General features: G+C 38.4%; 1 non-coding gene across 1 annotated transcript; it reads left to right on the top strand.

Annotated features, from left to right (window-relative positions):
- Positions 1 to 6,311: 6,311 nt before the first annotated feature.
- Positions 6,312 to 6,415, top strand: LOC131222061 (U6 spliceosomal RNA). Its single transcript, XR_009159768.1, has one exon. It is a non-coding gene; the product is annotated as a U6 spliceosomal RNA (small nuclear RNA).
- Positions 6,416 to 8,053: the final 1,638 nt, after the last annotated feature.

Here is an 8,053-nt window from a genome sequence, read left to right as displayed (position 1 = left end):
TTTCCACTGTTTCCTCTTGTGTGGCCCACTTAACTGTTTGATACACCTCATTTTTTATCTCACCTCCTAAAATGAGCTCGAAAATCGGATGGACGAGGTAGATTTCTAACAAACATCTCCGTGGCCCCAGCCACGATCCTTGTGCAGCAAATTCAAGTGCTCACACGAGAGGGGAAATTCCCACCGTTGAAACCTTCCTTCTCCCTTGATGCGCTTGGCGTCTATTTTTCGTGCTGTGAAGAACAAGGTCTCATGTCCAAACCTTTGGATCATTCATCATGGTCCACCCAGCTGATAATTTCAGCTCTGTTTGCATTCTACATCTACGCAAACTACAAGAATAACTTCCTCCAAACATTACTCATATCCACTCATGAAGTAGGCTTCGATTGTATTTTTCTATTTATCAATGGCTTAGAAATTATTTTCTATTGTGTGGCGTATTTCAATGTTAGATAGATCTGATTTTTTTAGAACCGATATTCATAGTGGGTCAAAGCTATTTAATGGTTTGGATTTTAATGAACTTAACAGGTGAGAATTTATCAGCGGCGTGGAACATAACTTTTGGTACAACCGGTTGAACTTGAAAGCTGCCCTGGGTGAAGGAAGTTGCTTGTGGTTTACGCCTTGTTTCTAAAAACCGCTTTACTCTCCATCGGCGGATTTTCTGTAGCAGAACCGCCCCCGCCATTTTTTTAAAAAAAGTCGTTTTCAGTTTTAGATTTTCTTTTTATTTCTCCAGTGCAACGCGGATTGTGGAGCGAGGAACTCCGCACGCTGGAGTAAACTCCGTGGGGCCACTGTGATATACGTGTCATAATCCACGCCGTCCATCTTATTTTTAGCTCATTTCAGGGCGTATGGACAAAATTAAAGCGTATTCATGAGCTCAAGTGGGCCAATCCACTGAAGACATGAATGAGAGTGACGTCCACCGTTGTAACCTTCTTGGGAGTGACATTGATGTTTGTTTGTCATCCAACCTGTACATAAGGTCACATAGACATAGATGGTGAGAAAACACAAAAATCAGCTTAATCTAAAATCTCCATCGCCCGTAAGAAATTTTCAATGGTAGATGGTCATTTCCTACTGTTTACTATGGTGTGGTCCCCTTGACAGTTGGGTATTCTTTAATTTTGGGCTCGTTCCCTAAAATGAGCTGAAAAATCGGATGAACGGTATAGATAAACACATATATCGCAGCGGATGCAACATAGCTTGGGCCACGTCGTGCCACCGGCTCTCCGCTTACAGCGATCAGGTGCGCGTTGCCTTACCCATCACAGTGTGGTTCTGACCGTAGGGCCCACCTTAATAAATGCATTGTATATCCACTCCGTCATTCCATTTTTCCAGCTAATTTTAACGGCAAAAGCGAAAAAATGAGGCAGATTTAAATCTCAGGTGTACTATACCATAGGACACCATGGTAATCGACCATTAAAACTTCTCAGTGGTCATAAACGTTTTGGATCAAGCTGATATTTTTTTTTCCCTTCATCTATTTTTATATGACATTATTAATGGTTTGGATTGCAAGTATACATTACAAAACATTAAAATGGGTCTTAGGAATTTTTCAACGGTGAGTATTCAATCACAGCCATTTCCTTTGGTATGATCTGCCTGAGAAGTGGATCTTCATCGTCTTCCAGCTCATGCGAGCTGGGAAAAAATGAATAAACGGTGTAAATATACAATACACGCATCAAAGTGGGTCCCACGGTTAAGCCGCACCGTGTTGAGTGAGGCCGCGGCCGCATCTACTCTGCTCCCCTCACACATTCCGCCACGTCGTCGACCGTTGTCTACCGGCCACGTGGTAAGGTTGACAGGACCGAAACCCAGTACGAAGCTTTTTGGGAAGGAATTGCGTGGTGTGCCACACACCACCAACTTTGGTGGTGTTTTAATGTCGCTAAGTTCCGTGAGGCCATCATTATGTATGTGTTATATCCACACTGTCCATCAACTTTTTGAGATTATTTTAGGACATGAACCAAAAAACTGATCGCATCTAAAGCGTAAGCGGACCCCATCACAGAAAACAACAGAGATAATGATAACTACCGTTAAAAACTTCCTAGACCGGTCTATGATATTTATTTACCATTGGACTTGCTGGTAATGGTCACGTGAACCTGAATAAAAGAAAATACAAATACCAACTTGATCTAATCTCGATTAAGTTTTCAAAGGTAGGCATTCAATCTCTACTTTTTTCCGTGGCGCAGCACACTTGAGTTTTGTATCAGCCTCATTTTTAAGTGGTTGATATGCGATGATGTAGATGTTTGCAAAATGTGCCTAGAGTGTCGACATGACATGTACCACGTGAACTGCTTCCATTGCTCTCCTCCATTCAAGAAAATAAATAAATTATTATATATATATATATATATATATATATATATATAAAAAGAAAGAAAAAGTCTGCGACAACCAACGACCAGTCGCAGTTCAGATTGTCTTGAATGCTTAATGAATGATAAATACACAATGATTTGGGCTGGGATTGTCGTCCTATCCTCCCATCCGTCCTGCAGGGTTCTGTGGAGCCTACTATGACGTAAGTGTTTTAGCTTTTCCGGTATCATTTTAAACTATGATATTAAAACTGAAGTACAGTGAACACACCAAAGAAAGCTGCGGTGATAATGACCTCCACCATTGAAACCTTTCTAAGGGCTACCGTGATGTTGTTTTACCATCCAACCTTTTCATGAGGTCATGTGATTGTGAATGAAGTGAAAAAACAACCATCGGCTCGATCCGCAACTTCTCCAACTCTTATAAAGTTTTTAACGGTGGACATTCAATCTCTACTTTGTGGTCCACTTAAGACCTGTAGCTGCCTTAGTTTTTGGCAATATTTTAAAATAATACGAGAAAAACAATAAACTGCATGGATAAAATACTTACATCATGGTAGGCCCCACATATCCCTGCCCCCACCGATTACCACACATTGCGCAGGAACTCACTACCCTTAGCTTACCCAGAAAACTCTGTGAGGTCCACCGTGATAATCATATATTTTATCCGCTCCGTCCATCAATTTTACCAAATAATTTTAGGGCTTGGGCCAAAAATGAAGCATATACAATGTTCAAATGGACTACACTACAGGCAACAGTTGAATTGAATATCTACCGTTGAAAATAATAAGAATAACATGGTTTCTGCTGTGAATTTAATATCTACAGGTAAGAGAATAGCCGGGTATGGCTCCATGGCTAACCGGCAAACTGACTTTGTTTTAACACAAATAATGAGATCTAAGTGCCCATATGGTCGAGTGTGGGTCTAAAGGAAGGATGATCAGTGGCCCATAAAATTCCCATCTGGTTAGACTATCTAATAAATTATGGTTCGGTGGAGCGACACAGTGACTCGACTCATTTCTAGACCAGTTGAGTTGACTCGTTGAGTTTCAATTCCGATTCACCGCGTTTTAGAATTATGGTGTAATGAGAAAATCTAAATTTTTATTATTGCTGTGGCCCGGGCCACTGATCATTTGTATAGAGGTTGAAATAATGGTTTTGATCACCTGATGGATTGAATGGATTTACATGTACAACATAGTGGGCCCCACATAACCTGAGTGTCAACATAAAATGGTTGTTGGACATGATTCCAGTCCGAAATGGTAAACATACCAAGGTTGCATGCGTTTGGATTGATTGGTGCACTCTTATTAAACAGCTTAAATGAAAAAATAAAATAAAATCTGACGGTCCAAATTCAGTGGATCTGTGTTCGATACTTATTTTTTGTCCAATACTTAGTTTTTGAGTGATCCACCAATCTGATTTTTTAAATGCCGCCTATCTAAATTGTGTGCCAAACATTGATAGAGTTTAATTAATTTAATGTATAAGGTATAGAATTTATATGAACCCCCATGGGTACATATGTCGTTCTCCGCACGAGAATTTCTTGGGATATTTTCTCTTGATATTTCACGAGTTTGACATTTTTCTCACCATCACTGAAAATAAAATAAGAATTTTTTATTATTATTATAAGTTAATAAGGGATTTTAAAATTTAAATTTAGATAAAAATAAATTTATTAATGGACTTAAACATACAACTTTCCTAATACACCTATGTGTCATTTGTGTTGGGACAAGACATTTTAAGGAAATGGCATCGTTCATGCATATACGTTTATCTTACAGAGAATCAGATCGTCTCTGCCGCTCATATTTTTCTGCACGTCTGATAGTCCTAGCTTCTCTGAGCCTTTGTCATGACTCTTCAGAAGTGTCTTCCATATGAGGAAAACAACATAATATAATGAAAGGTATATCTTTTGGAGAATTTCTAGGAGATATTTTTTGTATAAAGGAATTAGTGGGGAGAGAGAGATACTGTGTGAATGTAGGTCTATTGCTGAACCACGTAACTTTCGTATCTTATCTCTGATTTTGTTTTGGCTCTCTTTCATTTTGGGCTTTTGTGTTGCTTGCGTCAATCATGGGTAAGCTAGTTTTACACAATAATTGGTATTAGAGCTTTGGTTCGATTTTAGTTGATTTGCAGTCTTTTAATTTATAAACTTTTAATTAGCAATTTGGTGGCCATTAAAGGTAAGTAATGGCTACAAAGACATTAAATGCAAAATTTGAAGTAGAGAAGTTTGATGAGAAGAATAATTTTTCCTTTACAACTCAGAATCCAATGAGTGTCACTCACTTCTTATTGAGACCTAAATATTTTGTAGTTTGATGATTGAAATTGAGCCCATTTGAGATCCCGCAACTTATGCCGCAACTTATGCCAACTATCACGGTCTTTGGATAAGCTTGGAACATTGAAAAGAAATTTTTTTAATGTCTCTATTTCAACTCTAAAAGTCAAAAGCTAGGGTCACTTTGGAGCCTGATTGTCAAAACATAGCTTATCGGCCGCACTAAACAGTGTTGTGGTTGTGTCCTAGAAAACCAAATTTTGATTGCTTGTTGACCTAATTTTATACGTAGATTATTCATTAATTCTTTCAGCCAATGTGATGCGTGTGAAACATGTTTATTTTCACGGATTTGAGATGATTATCTTTAATTGTCTTTAAGCTAAAGAGATTGGACACAACAGTTGTTGGCCAATGAAGTGTGGTAGTTCATAGATCTCAGTGGCAGGTTCTTCAACAAGGCTACTATATTTGGACAATGGTTATCTTGTAAGAGGGGAATGACCTAATGTTTGGAGGGACACTCTCCGCAATCGAAGCTGACTTGATGTTAGTTTACCTTCGCCTAACCTCATATAAATATTTAAGTAAACTATGGATGAAACCCTAAATGAGACCTTTAATCACTTATATTGGCAGGAGTACTATCCTATATTTAGATATGGAGACCCACAATGCTCATATTAGAAAAAACTTGTAATTACGCCAGCTCCAACAAATTCCCTAGACCCAAAAATACGTGGTGGGTGTAACTTGATATTTTTATCAAGAACATTGATAAATACATGATCCAATAAAAGATCTACTTAAATCCACCCAATATATTAGTGTGTAAACTAATCTTATAATTTAAACTATCCGTCAGGTGTTTTAAATGCTACCCAACAACTTTAAATTTTCAATTTAGGTAATCATAATTTTTATATATTAACTTTTAGTTTTATTATTAATTTATTTTAAATTATTATTAACAGATATTTAATAATTAAGATATACTGATTCAGTCTTTAGGCCTTGTAATGGTGGAGGGATATGGACGCTTAAGATACATCAATTAAAATGTTAAACAACTTCACTCATAGTAAATTATATTAAAGTTTGTAAAACCTTAATATTCTTTTTATATAATTGAATTATATTTCGTGAGGGAAAAAAAAAAAACCTATCTTAAGAAGAGAGAGCTTTCACCAAAGCAGAAAAAGCTCTGGGTGACTAAACCTCCCTTAGACGCCGACTGCAGTTAGAGTGAGAGATAGAGAGAGAGAGAGAGCGAGATCAGCCTGCAAATGCTAAGGTGTGGGGTCCACCTCGTGGACAACCAGAGTCAGTCTGACATTGAGGCCTGTCATGTTACAAGGTTATCTCTGCTCTGTCTGACATGAAAAAGAAATCTTGAATCAAGGGCTTTATTTTTCTTTGGACTAGCGTGGCCTAGGTTCAACCACACGTCTAGACACGTGTCCAACCCACACCTAACCAGGTGCCGGTGACGTGTTATGCACGAGGGGGGAGAGAGATTTTCAATTGAGAAATCGTCAAACACAAGCCATTCATCAGGTGGGTACCACAGTAACGTGCCTTTGCCAGCATATCAAGTTGGTCCACTAGTCTCTTGGAGACATCGATGAAATTGATACAATACAGAGAAGAGAAGATTAGCATGGCCCTGCGCAAGGATGATTTCGAGTACCCGTAGGTGGTGAAATTCCACTGGCGTGAGTGTGTGGGGTGTGTGTGCGTGTGTAAAAAAAAAAAAAAGAGTCGGTCCACTAATTAAGTACGCTAACAAATAAATGGACGGCTAAAAATTAATCGACAAAAAACAGTTTCTGTTCAACTTGGAATTGTGGCCCACCAAATGATTTAACTAATCTATGGGCCCCACCTTAATTTATGTATTGTATATCCACACTGTCATTCCATTTTGTCAGCTTATTTTAGGGCATAAGGTAAAAAATGACGCAATTCAAATCTCAGGTGGACCATAAGATAGAACACAATAGAGATTGACCATTAAATCTAGTTGGGGGCCATAAAAGTTTTGGATCAAGCTGATATTTGTATTTTCCCTTCATCCAGTTTTGTATAATTTTATTAATGGATAGGATTGCAAATATACATTACAAAACATTACAATGGATCTTTGGAAGTCTTCAACGGTGGTTGTTCAATCACCCCATTTCCCTTGGTATGATCTGCTTACAATTTGGATTTTCTTTATACACACATCAAGGTGGGTCCCACGGTTAGGCCGGCAAGGTGTTGGTTGAGGCCGGGCCAATATCTAATCTACTCCCTCACGCGTTCGTCACGTGCATGGACCGTTGTCCACCGGCTGCGTAGTAAAATTGACCGGACAGAAATGAAGAAAGAGGGCTTTTCGGAAAGGATTGCGTGGTGTGCCACACACGACTAACTTTAGTGCCGTGTTTATATTATTAAGTTTTGTGGGGTCCACCATCATGTATGTGTTATATCCATGCCGTCCAATTTTTCGAGATGATTTTAATTCATAGAATAAAAACTGATCTGGATACAAAGCTCAAGTGGACCACATCATAGAAAATAATGAGGATAGTAACGATCACTGTTGAAACCTTTCTAGAGCACACTATCATATTTATTTCCATTCAACTTGATCATAAAGTTACATAGAGCAATACGAAGGGAAAACAGAGTATGGGGCGTAAAGAAAGGATAAGATGATAGAATAAACAAAAAATGCAAATTTAGTGCCAGTCAAAGGAGAAGGAAAAGCAGATTTGGTCACCAAAAGAAGACGGTGAAGTCCAATGATCAAGAAAGTGTACAGTTAAATCACTTTCCATATATATATAGAGAGAGAGAGTCATGCTCACCTACAGATGCGTGCACCTTTGCACACGTGTCATGGATGTCTAGTCCAAACAGTCCATGTAATGTGGAATCCCATGAAGCCTTTTAAAAAAAAAATCACCTTGATCTAAAATTTTGATGGACCTTAACAAAGAGAAATACAAATCAATGGAGGAAATTGTTTTCATACTTCATAGCCCAATACTAAAGTTTTGGATCAAGGTGAAAATTAGGACCAAAGGGTTTCACCGGATTCCGCTTCACATGGACCATTCAAATTTTGAAGTCCCATCACGTGTGATGAGTTCTCAAAAAAGTTCACACAGTTATCGTACAAATTGGTGGGCAGTTGAGCATTGGGATATATATATATATATAGGCATGGGGTCATGTGCACACCTTTGCAAGTGTCATGGGCACAAAATTAGAATCATACATGTGAAGCGGCACCCCATAGAACTCTTAGGGCCCAACTTTTAGGTTGATAAAAACTCTGGTGGGCCATAACAAAGAG

The sequence above is a fragment of the Magnolia sinica genome, chromosome 12 (genome assembly GCF_029962835.1).
Source record: "Magnolia sinica isolate HGM2019 chromosome 12, MsV1, whole genome shotgun sequence".
Taxonomy (NCBI): Eukaryota; Viridiplantae; Streptophyta; class Magnoliopsida; order Magnoliales; family Magnoliaceae; genus Magnolia; species Magnolia sinica.
This window is presented reverse-complemented; position numbering and strand designations above follow the sequence as displayed.